At 45.3% G+C, this 12,957-nt stretch overlaps 1 non-coding gene and 23 pseudogenes across 1 annotated transcript; all 24 read left to right on the forward strand.

Annotated features, from left to right (window-relative positions):
* Window positions 1–405: 405 nt before the first annotated feature.
* Window positions 406–524, forward strand: LOC148252532 (5S ribosomal RNA; annotated as a pseudogene).
* Window positions 525–1,056: 532 nt separating this feature from the next.
* Window positions 1,057–1,175, forward strand: LOC148252533 (5S ribosomal RNA; annotated as a pseudogene).
* A 205-nt stretch (window positions 1,176–1,380) lies between these two features.
* LOC148252534 (5S ribosomal RNA) lies at window positions 1,381–1,499 on the forward strand (annotated as a pseudogene).
* A 207-nt stretch (window positions 1,500–1,706) lies between these two features.
* Window positions 1,707–1,825, forward strand: LOC148252535 (5S ribosomal RNA; annotated as a pseudogene).
* A 207-nt stretch (window positions 1,826–2,032) lies between these two features.
* On the forward strand, window positions 2,033–2,151 carry LOC148252536 (5S ribosomal RNA; annotated as a pseudogene).
* A 1,248-nt stretch (window positions 2,152–3,399) lies between these two features.
* LOC148252537 (5S ribosomal RNA) lies at window positions 3,400–3,518 on the forward strand (annotated as a pseudogene).
* A 208-nt stretch (window positions 3,519–3,726) lies between these two features.
* Window positions 3,727–3,845, forward strand: LOC148252538 (5S ribosomal RNA; annotated as a pseudogene).
* Window positions 3,846–4,052: 207 nt separating this feature from the next.
* On the forward strand, window positions 4,053–4,171 carry LOC148252539 (5S ribosomal RNA; annotated as a pseudogene).
* Window positions 4,172–4,731: 560 nt separating this feature from the next.
* LOC148252540 (5S ribosomal RNA) lies at window positions 4,732–4,850 on the forward strand (annotated as a pseudogene).
* A 206-nt stretch (window positions 4,851–5,056) lies between these two features.
* LOC148252541 (5S ribosomal RNA) lies at window positions 5,057–5,175 on the forward strand (annotated as a pseudogene).
* A 206-nt stretch (window positions 5,176–5,381) lies between these two features.
* Window positions 5,382–5,500, forward strand: LOC148252542 (5S ribosomal RNA; annotated as a pseudogene).
* A 916-nt stretch (window positions 5,501–6,416) lies between these two features.
* On the forward strand, window positions 6,417–6,535 carry LOC148252543 (5S ribosomal RNA; annotated as a pseudogene).
* A 210-nt stretch (window positions 6,536–6,745) lies between these two features.
* LOC148252544 (5S ribosomal RNA) lies at window positions 6,746–6,859 on the forward strand (annotated as a pseudogene).
* A 531-nt stretch (window positions 6,860–7,390) lies between these two features.
* LOC148252545 (5S ribosomal RNA) lies at window positions 7,391–7,509 on the forward strand (annotated as a pseudogene).
* An 877-nt stretch (window positions 7,510–8,386) lies between these two features.
* On the forward strand, window positions 8,387–8,509 carry LOC148252546 (5S ribosomal RNA; annotated as a pseudogene).
* Window positions 8,510–8,715: 206 nt separating this feature from the next.
* LOC148252547 (5S ribosomal RNA) lies at window positions 8,716–8,834 on the forward strand (annotated as a pseudogene).
* A 207-nt stretch (window positions 8,835–9,041) lies between these two features.
* LOC148252548 (5S ribosomal RNA) lies at window positions 9,042–9,160 on the forward strand (annotated as a pseudogene).
* A 560-nt stretch (window positions 9,161–9,720) lies between these two features.
* LOC148252549 (5S ribosomal RNA) lies at window positions 9,721–9,839 on the forward strand. Its single transcript, XR_015814786.1, has one exon. It is a non-coding gene; the product is annotated as a 5S ribosomal RNA (ribosomal RNA).
* A 203-nt stretch (window positions 9,840–10,042) lies between these two features.
* On the forward strand, window positions 10,043–10,161 carry LOC148252550 (5S ribosomal RNA; annotated as a pseudogene).
* A 205-nt stretch (window positions 10,162–10,366) lies between these two features.
* Window positions 10,367–10,485, forward strand: LOC148252551 (5S ribosomal RNA; annotated as a pseudogene).
* A 546-nt stretch (window positions 10,486–11,031) lies between these two features.
* LOC148252552 (5S ribosomal RNA) lies at window positions 11,032–11,149 on the forward strand (annotated as a pseudogene).
* A 235-nt stretch (window positions 11,150–11,384) lies between these two features.
* LOC148252553 (5S ribosomal RNA) lies at window positions 11,385–11,503 on the forward strand (annotated as a pseudogene).
* Window positions 11,504–12,040: 537 nt separating this feature from the next.
* Window positions 12,041–12,159, forward strand: LOC148252554 (5S ribosomal RNA; annotated as a pseudogene).
* A 554-nt stretch (window positions 12,160–12,713) lies between these two features.
* LOC148252555 (5S ribosomal RNA) lies at window positions 12,714–12,832 on the forward strand (annotated as a pseudogene).
* The last annotated feature ends 125 nt before the right edge of the window (window positions 12,833–12,957 follow it).

Here is a 12,957-nt window from a genome sequence, read left to right on the forward strand (position 1 = left end):
GATGGGAGATGGAAGAAAGGAGGAGTGTATTTATTTGCAGCGCGAAATTAAACAGGTGCGATCATACCAGCACTAATGCACCGGATTTTATCAGAACTCCGCAAGTTAAAGGTGCTTAGGCGAGAGTAGTACTAGGATGGCTGACCTCCTGCGAAGTCCTTATATTTCACCCATTTACTTGGGAAGTCCTCGTGTTGCACCCATTTTTTGGCAGATAATTCTTTCGACGTTACGCGCGACTTAAATTATGGTCTGCAGGTTTATTCGCAAATGTGAGTCACGGCGCCGTGGCATTTTACTTGATATTAGAACGAAAACGGGAGGTGCAGTGCGCATGGACAAGGAAACAAATGACGGGAGGGGGAAGAAATGAGGAGTGTATGTATTTACAGCGCAAAATTAATCAGGTGCGATCATACCAACACTTATGCACCGGATCCCATCAGGACTCCACAGTTAAGTGTGCTTTGGCGAGAGTAGTACTCAGATGGGTGACCTCATGGGAAGTCCTCGTGTTGCATCTATTTTTTTTCGGATGGGTCGTTCGACGTTACGCGGGAATGGAATTATGAACAACTGGTTCATTCGCAAAGATGAGTCACGGTACCGAGGCATTTTACTGTATATTAGTACGAGAAAGAGAGATGCAGAGTGCACGCACAGGGAAACAAATGATGGGAGGGGGGATAGAAGGAGAAAGAGTGTATGTATTTCTAGCGAAAAATGAAACATGAGCGATCATACCAGCACTAATGCAACGGATTCTATCAGAACTCCGCAAGTTAAGGGTGCTTGGGAGAGAGTAGTACTAGGATGGGTGACCTCCTACGAAGTCCTCATGATGCACCAATCTTTTTTAAGACGGGTCGTTCGATATTACGCGCGACTGGAACTATGGTCCGCTGGTTTATACGCAAATGTGAGTCAAGAAGGAGGGGCATTTTAATCGATATTAGAACGAGAAAGAAAGGTGCAGTGTGAACGCATAAAGAGACAAATGACGGAAGGTGGGCCGGAAGGAGAAGGAGTGTATGTATTTTCAGCACGAATTGAAACAGGTGCAATCATACCAGCACAAATGCATCGGATCCCATTAGAACTCCGCAGTTAAGTATGCTTTGGCGAAAGTAGTACAAGGATGGGTTATCTCCTGCGAAGTTCTCGTGTTGCACCCATTTTTTTTCAGATGGGTCGTTCGACGTTACGCGCGACTGAAACTATGGTCCGCTGGTTTATACGCAAATGTGAGTCAAGAAGCAGGGGCATTTTAATCGATATTGGAACGAGAAGGAGAGGTGCAGTGTGAACGCACAAGGAAACAAATGATGGGAGGGAGAGAGAAGGAGAAGGAGTGTATGTATTTTTAGTACGAAATGAAATAGGTGCGATCATACCAGCACAAATGCACTGGATCCTATCAGAACTCCGCAGTTAAGTGTGCTTTGGCGAAAGTAGTACAAGGATGGGTTACTTCCTGGGAAGTTCTCGTGCTGCACCCATTTTTTTTTTCAGATGGGTCGTTCGACGTTACGCACGACTGGAACTATGGTCCTCTTGTTTTGACGCAAATGTGAGTCAAGAAGCAGGGGCATTTTAATCGACATTAGAACGAGAAGGAGAGGTGCAGTGTGACGCACAAGCAAACAAAAGATGGGAGGGGGGACGGAAGGAGAATGAGTGTATGTATTCTCAGCACCAAATGGAACAGGCGCGATTATACCAGCACAAATGCACCGGATCCTATCAGAACTCTGCAGTTAAGTGTGCTTTGGCGAAAGTAGTACAAGGATGGGTTACCTCCTGGGAAGTTATCGTGATGCACCAATTTTTTTTTCCAGATGGGTCGTTCGACATTACGCGCGATTGGAACTATGGTCTGCTAGTTTATACGCAAATGTGAGTCAGGACGCAGGGGCATTTTAATTGATATTAGAACAAGAAGGAGAGATGAAGTGTGAACGCACTAGGAAACAAATGACGGGAGGGGGAAAAAAGGAGAACGAGTGTATGTTTTTGCAGCGCGAAATGAAACAAGTGCGATCATACCAACACTAATGCACCGGATCGCATCAGAACTCCGCAGTTAAGTGTGTTTGGGCGAGAGTAGTACTCGAATGGGTGACCTCCTGGGAAGTTCTCGTGTTGCACCCATTTTTTTTCAGATGCGTCGTTTGACGTTACGTCCGATTGGAATTATGAACCGCTGGTTTATTAGCAAAGGTGTGTCACGTTGCCGGGGCATTTTACTTGATATTAGAACGAGAAGGAGAGATGCAAAGTGCACGCAAAAGGAAACAAATGACGGGAGGGGGGATTGAACGAGAAAGAGTGTATGTATTTACAGCGCAGAATGAAACATGAGCGATCATTCAAGCACTAGTGCAACGGATTCTATCAGAACTCTGCAAGTTAAGGGTGCTTGGGCGGGAGTTGTACTAGGATGGCTGACCTCCTGCGAAGTCCTTATATTTCACCCATTTTCTTGGGAAGTCCTCGTGTTGCACCCATTTTTTTGTAGATGGTTCTTTCGACGTTATGCGCGACTTGAATTATGGTCCGCAGGTTTATTCGTAAAGGTGAGTCACGGTGCCGGGCATTTTATTTGATATTAGAACAAGAAGGAGTAATGCAGAGTGCACACACAAGGAAACATATGACGGGGGGGGGGGGATGGAAGGAGAAAGAGTGTATATATTTGCAGCGTAGAATGAAACATGAGCGATCATACCAGAACTAATGGAACGGATTCTATCAGAACTCCGCAACTTAAGGGTGCTTGGGTGAGAGTAGTACTAGGATGGGTGACATCCTACGAAGTCCTTATAGTTCACCCTTTTTTTTTTGGATGGGTCGTTCGACGTTACGCGCGAATGGAATTATGAATCGCTGGTTCATTCGCAAAGGTGAGTCACGGTGTCGGGGCATTTTACTTGATATTATAACGAGAATGAGAGATGCAGAGTGCACGAACACTAAAACAAATGACGGGAGGGGGGATAAAAGGAGGAAGAGTGTATGTATTTGCAGCGCAGAATGAAACTTGAGAGATCATACCAGCACTAATGCAACGGATTCTATCAGAACTCCGCAGGTAAGCGTACTTGGGCGAGAGTAGTACTAGGATGGGTGACCTCTTGCGAAGTCCTTATATTTCACCCATTTTCTTGGGAAGTTCTCGTGTTGCACCAATTTTTTTTTTTTCCAGATGAGTCGTTCGACGTTACGCGCGATAGGAACTATGGTCTGCTGGTTTATACGTAAATGTGAGTTAAGACTCAGGGACATTTTAATTGATATTAGAATGAGAAGGAGAGGTGAAGTGTGAACGCATCAGGAAACAAATGACGGGAGGGGGAAGAAAGGAGAAGGAATCCATGTATTTGCAGCGCAAAATGAAACAGGTGCGATCATACCAGCACTAATGCATCGAATCCCATCAAAACTTTGCAGTTAAGTGTGCTTGGGCGAGAGTAGTACTCGGATGGGTGACCTCCTGGGAAGTCCTTGTGTTGCACCAAGTTTTTTTTTTTAGATGGGTCGTTCGACGTTACGTGCGACTGGAACTATGGTCCACTGGTTTATACGCAAATGTGAGTCAAGACGCATGGGCATTTTAATTGATATTAGAACGAGAATGAGAGGTGAAGTGTGAACGCACCAGGAAACAAATGACGGGAGGGGAAAGAAAGGAGAAGGACTGTATGTATTTGCAGCGTAAAATGAAACAGGTGCGATCATACCAGCACAAATGCACCGAATCCCATCAGTACTTCGCAGTTAAGTGTGCTTTGGCGAAAGTAGTACAAGGATGGGTTACCTCCTGGGAAGTTCTTGTGTTGTACCCAGTTTTTTTTTTAGATGGGACGTTCGACGTTACGCGCGACTGGTACTATGGTCCGCTAGTTTATACGCAAATGTGAGTCAAGACGCAGCGGCATTTTAATTGATATTAGAACGAGAAGGAGAGGTGAAGTGTGAACGCAACAGGAAACAAATGACGGGAGGGGAAATAAAGGAGAAGGAGTGTATGTATTTGCAGTGCAAAATGAAACAGGTGCGATCATACCAGCACTAATGCACTGGATCCCATCAGAACTTCGCATTTAACTGTGCTTGGGCGAGAGTAGTACTCGGATGGGTGACCTCCTGGGAAGTCCTCGTGTTGCACCCATTTTTTTTCGGATGGGTCGTTCGACGTTACGCGCGAATGGAATTATGAACCGCTGGTTCATTCGCAAAAATGAGTGACGGTGCCGGGGCATTTTACTTGATATTATTACGAGAATGAGAGATGCAGAGTGCACGAACAAGGAAACAAATGACGGGAGGGGGGATAGAATGAGAAAGAGTGTATCTATTTACAGTGCAGAATGAAACATGAGAGATCATAGCAGCACTAATGCAACGGATTCTATCAGAACTCCGTAGGTAAGTGTATTTGGGCGAGAGTAGTACTAGGATGGGTGACCTCCTGCGAAGTCCTTATATTTCACCCATTTTCTATGGATGTCCTCATGTTGCACCCATTTTTTTGCAGATGATTCTTTCGACATTACGCGCGACTTGAATTATGGTCCGCAGGTTTTTTCGCAAATGTGAGTCACGGCGCCGTGGCATTTTACTTGATATTAGAACGAGAACGGGAAGTGCAGTGTGCACGCACAAGGAAACAAATGACGGGTGGGGGAAGAAAGGAGAAGAAGTGTATGTATTTGCAGCGCGAAATTAAACAGGTGCAATCATACCAGCACTAATGCACCGGATACCATTAGAACTCCGCAGTTAAGTGTGCTTGGGCGAAAGTAGTACACGGGTGGGTGTCCTCCTGTTAACTTCTCGTGTCGCACTAATTTTTTTTTAGACGGGTCGTTCGACGTTACGCGCGACTGTAGCTATGGTCTGCTGGTTTATAAGTAAAAGTGAGTCAAGAAGAAGGGACATTTTAATCGATATTAGAACGAGAAGGAGAGGTGTAGTGTGAATGCACAAGGAAACAAATGACGGGAGGGAGGAGGGAATGAGAAGGAGTGTATGTATTTTCAGCACAAAATGAAACAAGTGCGATCATACCAGCACAAATGCACCAGATCCCATCAGAACTCCGCAGTTAAGTGTGCTTTGGCGAAAGTAGTACAAGGATGGGTTACGTCCTGGGAAGTTCTCGTGTTGCACCCATTTTTTTTTTAGATGGGTCGTTCGACGTTAAGCGCGACTGGAACTATGGTCCGCTGGTTTATACGCAAATTAGAGTCAAGACGCAGGGGCATTTTAATTGATATTAGAACGAGAAGGAGAGGTGAAGTGTGAATGCACCAGGAAACAAATGATGGGAGGGGGAAAAAAGGAGAACGAGTGTATGTATTTACAGCGCGAAATGAAACAAGTGCGATCATACCAGCACTAATGCACCGGATCCCATCAGAACTCAGCAATTAAGTGTGCTTGGGCGAGAGTAGTACTCGGATGGGTGACCTCCTGGGAAGTTCTCGTGTTGCACCCATTTTTTTCGGATGGGTAGTTCGATGTTACGCGCGAATGGAATTATGAACCGCTGGTTTATTCGCAAAGGTGAGTCACGTTGCCAGGGCATTTTACTTGATATTAGAACGAGAAAGAGAGATGCAAAGTGCACGCACAAGGAAACAAATGACGGGAGGGGGGATGGAAGGAGAAAGAGTGTATGTATTTATAGCGCAGAATGAAACATGAGCGATCATACAAGCACTAGTGCAACGGATTCTATCAGAACTCCGCAAGTTAAGGGTGCTTGGGCGGGAGTTGTACTAGGATGGGTGACCTCCTACGAAGTCTTTATATTTCACCCATTTTCTTGGGAAGTCCTCATGTTGCACCCATTTTTTTGCAGATGATTCTTTTGACGTTACGCGCGACTTTAATTATGGTCCGCAGGTTTATTCGCAAAGGTGAGTCACGGTGCCAGGGAATTTTATTTGATATTAGAACGAGAATGAGTGATGCAGAGTGCACACACAAGGAAACATATGACGGAAGGGGGGATGGAAGAAGAAAGAGTGTATATATTTGCAGTGTAGAATGAAACATGAGCGATCATACCAGAACTAATGCAACGGATTCTATCAAAACTTCGCAAGTTAAGGGTGTTTGGGCGAGAGTAGTACTAGGATGGGTGACCTCCTGCGAAGTCCTTATATTTCACCCATTTTGTTGGGAAGTCCTCGTGTTGCACCCATTTTTTTGCAAATGATTCTTTTGACGTTACGCGCGACTTAAATTATGGTCTGCAGGTTTATTCGCAAATGTGAGTCACGACACCATGACATTTTACTTGATATTAGAACGAGAACGAGAGGTGCAGTGCGCACGCACAAGGAAACAAATGATGAGAGGGGGAAGAAAGGAGAAGGAGTGTATGTATTTTAAGCACAAAATTAAACAGGTGCGATCATACTAGCACAAATGCACCGGATCCAATCAGAACTCCGCAGTTAAGTGTGCTTTGGCGAAAGTAGTACAAGGATGGGTTACCTCCTGGGAAGTTCTCGTGTTGCACCTATTTTTTTTTCAGATGGGCCGTTCGATGTTACGCGCGACTGGAACTATGGTCCGCTGGTTTATACGCAAATGTGAGTCAAGATACAAGGGCATTTTAATTGACATTAGAACGAGAAAGAGAGGTGAAGTGTGAACGCACCAGGAAACAAATGACGGGGGGAGGGGGGAAGAAAGGAAAAGGAGTGTATGTATTTGCAGCGCGAAATGAAACAGTTGCGATCATACCAGCACTAATGCACCGGATCTGAACTCCACAGTTAATTGTGCTTGGCCGAGAGTAGTACTCGGATGGGTAACCTCCTGGGAAGTCCTCGTGTTGCACCCATTTTTTTCGGATGGGTCGTTCGACGTTACACGCAAATGAAATTATGAGCCGCTGGTTCATTCACAGAGGTGAGTCACGGTGCTGGGACATTTTACTTGATATTTGAACGAGAAGGAGAAATGCAGAGGGCACGCGCAAGGAAACAAATGACAGTAGGGGGGATGGAAGAAGAAAGAGTGTATGTATTTGCTGCGCATAATGAAACATGAGCGATCAGAACTCCGCGGTTAAAGGGGCTTGGGCAAGAGTAGTACAAGGATGGGTGACCTCCTGCGAAATCCTTTTATTTCACCCATTTTTTTGGGAAGTACTCGTGTTCCACCCATTTTTTTTTCAGATGATTATTTCGACATTACGCGCGACTTGAATTATGGTCAGTAGGTTTATTCGCAAATGTGAGTCACGACACCGTGGAATTTTACTTGATATTAGAAGGAGAACGGGAGGTGCAGTGCGCACGCACAAGGAAACAAATGACGGGAGGGGGAAGAAAGGAGAAGGATTTTATGTATTTGCCGTGCGAAATTAAATAGGTGTGATCATACCAGCACTAATGCACCGGATCCCATCAGAACTCCGCAGTTAAGTGTGCTTTGGTGAAAGTAGTACAAGGATGGGTTACCTCCTGGGAAGTTCTCATGTTGCACCCATTTTTTTTTCAGATGGGTCGTTCGACGTTAAACGCGACTGGAACTATGATACGCTGGTTTATACGCAAATTAGAGTCAAGACACAGGGGCATTTTAATTGATATTAGAACGAGAAGGAGAGGTGAAGTGTGAACGCACCAGGAAACAAATGACGGGAGGGGGAGGAAAGGAGAAGGAGTGTATGTATTTGCAGCGGGAAATGAAACAGGTGCAATCATACCAGCACTAATGTACTGGATCTGAACACCGCAGTTAAGTGTGCTTGGGCGAGAGTAGTACTCGGATGGGTGACCTCCAGGGAAGTCCTCGTGTTGTACTCATTTTTTTTCAGATGGGTCATTCGACGTTACGCGCGAATTTAATTAGAAACCACTGGTTCATTCGCAAAGGTGAGTCACGGTGCCAGGTCATTTTACTTGATGTTAGAATGAGAATGAGAGATGCAGAGTGCACGCATAAGGAAACAAATTACGGGAGGGGAGATGAAAGGAGAAAGAGTGTATGTATTTTCAGCGCAGAATGAAACATGAGGGATCATACTAGCAGTAATGCAACAGATTCTATCAGAACTACGCAATTAAGGGTGCTTGGGCGAGAGAAGTACTAAGATGGGTGACCTCCTACGAAGTCCTTATATTTCACCCATTTTATTGGGAAGTCCTCCTGTTGCACCCATTTTTTTGCATATGATTCTTTCGACGTTACGCACGACTTGAATTATGGTCCGCAGGTTTATTCGCAAATGTGAGTCACGGCGCCATGGCATTTTACTTGATATTAGAATGAGAACGGGAGGTGCAGTGCGCACGCACAAGGAAACAAATGACAGGAGGGTGAAGAAAGGAGGAGTGTATGTATTTGCAGTGCGAAATTAAATAGGTGCGATCATACTAACACTAATGCACCGGATCCCATCAGAATTTCGCAGTTAAGTGTGCTTGATTGAGCGAGAGTAGTACTCGGATGGGTGACCTCCTGGGAAGTCCTCGTGTCGCACCAATTTTTTTTCAGACGGGTCGTTCGACGTTACGCGCGACTAGAACTATGGTCCTCTGGTTTATACGCAAATGTGAGTCAAGAATCAGGGGAATTTTAATCGATATTAGAACGAGAAGGAGAGGTGCAGTGTGAACGCACAAGGAAACAAATGATGGAAAGGGGGAGGGAAGAAGAAGGAGTGTATGTATTTTCAGCACGAAATTAAACAGGTGCGATCATACCAGCTCAAATGCACCGGATCCCAACAGAACTCCGCAGTTAAATGTGCTTTGGCGAAAGTAGTACAAGGATGGGTTACCTCCTGGGAAGTTCTCGTGTTGCACCCATTATTTTTTTCAGATGGGTCGTTCGACGTTACGCGCGACTTTAATTATGATCCACAGATTTATTCGCAAATGTGAGTCACGGCACCGTGGCATTTTACTTGACATTTGAACGAGAACGAGAGGTGCAGTGCGCACGCACAAGGAAACAAATGACGGGAGGGGGAAGAAAGGAGAAGGAGTGTACGTATTTGCAGCGCGAAAATAAACAGGTTCGATCATACCAGCACTAATGCACCGTATCCCATTAGAACTCAGCAGTTAAGTGTGCTTGGGCGAGAGTAATACTCGGATAGGTGACCTCCTGGGAAGTCCTCGTGTTGCACCCATTTTTTTCGGATTTGTCGTTCGACATTACGCGCGAATGGAATTATGAACCGCTGGTTCATTCGCAAAGGTGAGTCACCATGCCGGGGCATTTTACTTGATATTAGAACGAGAAGGAGAGATGCAGAGTGCACGCACAAGGAAACAAATGACGGGAGGGGGGATGGAAGGAGAAAGAGTGTATGTATTTGCAACGCAGAATGAAACATGAGGGATCATACCAGCACTAATGCAACGGATTCTATCAGAACTCCGCAAGTTAAGGGTGCTTGGGCGAGAGTAGTACTAGGATGGGTGACCTCCTACGAAGTCCTTATATTTCACCCATTTTCTTGGGAAGTCCTCGTGTTGTACCAATTTTTTTGCAGATGATTCTCTCGACGTTACGCGCGACTTGAATTATGGTCCGCAGGTTTATTTGCAAATGTAAGTCACGGCGTCGTGGCATTTTACTTGATCTTTGAACGAGAAAGGGAGGTGCAGTGTGCACGCACAAGGAAACAAATGACGGGAGAGGGAAGAAAGGAGAAGGAGTCTATGTATTTGCAGTGCGAAATTAAATGGGTGCGATCATACCAGCAGTAATGCACCGGATCCCATCAGAACTCCGTAGTTAAGTGTGCTTGGGCGAGAGTAGTACTCGGATGGGGGACCTCCTGGGAATTCCTCGTGTCGCACCAATTTTTTTTCAGACAGGTCGTTCGACGTTACGCGCGACTAGAACTATGGTCTTCTGGTTTATACGCAAATATGAGTCAAGAAGCAAGGGCATTTTAATCGATATTAGAACGATAAGGAGAGGTGCAGTGTGAACGCACAAGGAAACAAATGATGGGAGGGGAGAGAAAAGGAGGAGTATATGTATTTTCAGCACGAAATGAAACAGGTGCAATCATACCAGCACAATTGCATCGGATCCCATCATAACTCCGCAGTTAAGTGTGCTTTGGCGAAAGTAGTACAAGGATGGGTTACCTCTTAGGAAGTTCTCGTGTTGCACACTTTTTTTTTCAGATGGGTCGTTCGACGTTACGCGCGACTAGAATTATGGTCCGCTGGTTTCTACGTAAATGTGAGTCAAGACACTAGGCCATTTTAATTGATATTAGAACGAGAAGGAGAGGTGAAGTGTGAACGCACTAGGAAAAAATTGACGGGATGGGGAAGAAAGGAGAAGGAGTGTATGTATTTACAGCGCAAAATGAAACAGGTGTGATCATACCGGCACTAATGCACCGGATCTCATCAGAACTCCACAGTTAAGTGTGCTTGGGCGAGAGTAGTACTCGGATGTGTGACCTCCTGGGAAGTCCTCGTGTTGCACCCATTTTTTTTCGGATAGTTCGTTCGACGTTACGCACGAATGGAATTATGAATCGCTGCTTCATTCGCAAAGGTAAGTCACGGTGCCGTGGCATTTTACTTGATATTAGAATGAGAAGGAGAGATGCAGAGTGCACGCACAAGGAAACAAATGACGGGAGGGTGGATGGAATGATTTGCAGCGGAGAATGAAACATGAGCGATCATACCAACTCTAATGCAACAGATTCTATCAGAACTCCACAAGTTTAGGGTGATTGGGCGAGAGTAGTACTAGGAGGGGTGACCTCCTGCGAAGTCCTTATATTTCACCCATTTTCTTGGGAAGTCCTCGTGTTACACCCATTTTTTTACAGATGATTCTTTCGATGTTACGCGCGACTTGAATTATGGTCCGCAAGTTTATTAACAAATCTGAGTCACGGTGCCGTGACATTTTGCTTGATATTAGAACGAGAACGAGCGGTGCAGTGCGCACGCACAAGGAAACAAATGACGGGAGGGGGAAGAAAGGAGAATGAGTGTACGTATTTGCAGCACGAAATTAAAAAGGTGCGATAATACCAGCACTAATGTACCGGATCCCATCAGAACTCGCAGTTAAGTGTGCTTGGGCGAGAGTAGTACTCGGATGGGTGACCTCCTGCGAAGTCCTTATATTTCACTCATTTTCTTGGAAAGTTCTCGTGTTGCACCAATTTTTTTGCAGATGATTCTTTCGACGTTGCGCGCGACTTGAATTACGGTCAGCAGGTTTATTCCCAAATGTGAGTCACAGCACCATGGCATTTTACTTGATATTTAAACGAGAACGGGAGGTGCAGTGCGCATGCACAAGGAAACAAATGACGGAAGGGGGAAGAAAGGAGAAGGAGTGTATGTATCTGCAGCGCGAAATTAAACAGGTGCGATCATTCCAGCACTAAAGCACCGAATCCCATTAGAACTCTGCATTTAAGTGTGCTTGGGCGAGAGTCGTACTCGGATGCGTGACCTCTTGGGAAGTCTTCGTGTTGCACCCATTTTTTTTCGGATGGGTCGTTCGACGTTACGCACGAATAGAATTATGAACCGCTGGTTTACATGCAAATGTGAGTTAAGACGCAGGGGCATTTTAATTGATATTAGAAGGAGAAGGAGAGGTGCAGTGTGAACGCGCAAGGAAACAAATGATGGGAGGGGGGAGGGGGGAGGGAAGGAGAAGGAGTGTATGTATTTTCAGCACTAAATAAAACAGGCGCGATCATACCAGCACAAATGCCCCAGATCCCATCAGAACTCCACAGTTAAGTGTGCTTTGGCGAAAGTAGTACAAGGATGGGTTACCTCCCAGGAAGTTCTCATGTTGCACCTATTTTTTTTTAGAAGGGTCGTTCAACGTTACGTGCGATTGGAACTATGGTCCGCTGGTTTATACGCAAATGTGAGTCAAGACGCAGGGGCATTTTAATTGATATTAGAACGAGAAGCAGAGGTGAAGTGTGAACGCACCAGGAAACAAATGACTGGAGGGGGATGAAAAGAGAAGGAGTGTATGTATTTGCAGCGCGAAATGAAACAAGTGCGATCATACTAGCACTAATGCACCGGATCTTATCAAAACTCCTCAGTTAAGTGTGCTTAGGCGAGAGTAATACTCAGATGGGTGACCTCCTGGGAAGTTCTCGTGTTGCACTCTTTTTTTTCGGATGGGTCATTCGACGTTACGCGCGAATGGAATTTTGAACCACTGGTTCATTCGCAAAGGTGAGTCACGATGCCGGAGCATTTTACTTGATATTAGAACGAGAAGGAGAGATGCAGAGTGCACGCACAAGGAAACAAATGACGGGAGGGGGAATGGAAGGAGAAATAGTGTATGTATTTATAGCGCAGAATGAAAAATGAGCGATCATACCAGCATTAATGCAACGGATTCTATAAGAACTCCGCAAGTTAAGGGTGCTTGGGCGAGAGCAGTACTAGGATCGGTGAGCTCCTGCGAAGTCCTTATATTTTTTTATTTTCTTGGGAAGTCCTCGTGTTGCACCCATTTTTTTGCAGATGATTCTTTTGACGTTACGCGCGACCTGAATTATGGTCCGCAGGTTTATTTGCAAATGTGAGTCACAGCGCCGTGGCATTTTACTTGATATTTGAACGAGAACGGGGTGAAGTGTGCATGCACATGGAAACAAATGACGAGAGGGGGAAGAAAGGAGGAGTGTATTTATTTACAGCGCGAAATTAAACAAGTGCGATCATACCTGCACTAATGCACCGGATCCCATCAGAACTCCGCAGTTAAGTATGCTTAGGCGAGAGTAGTACTTGGATGGGTGACCTCTTGGGAAGTCCTCATATCGCACTTATTTTTTTTAAGACGGGTAGTTCGACGTTACGCACAACTGGAACTATGGTCCGCTGGTTTATATGCAAATGTGAGTCAAGAAGCAGGGGCATTTTAATCGATATTAGAACGAGAATGAGAGGTGCA

This window comes from Carica papaya, chromosome 8, assembly GCF_054855325.1.
Source record: "Carica papaya isolate Zhongbai chromosome 8, ASM5485532v1, whole genome shotgun sequence".
Lineage (NCBI taxonomy): Eukaryota > Viridiplantae > Streptophyta > Magnoliopsida > Brassicales > Caricaceae > Carica > Carica papaya.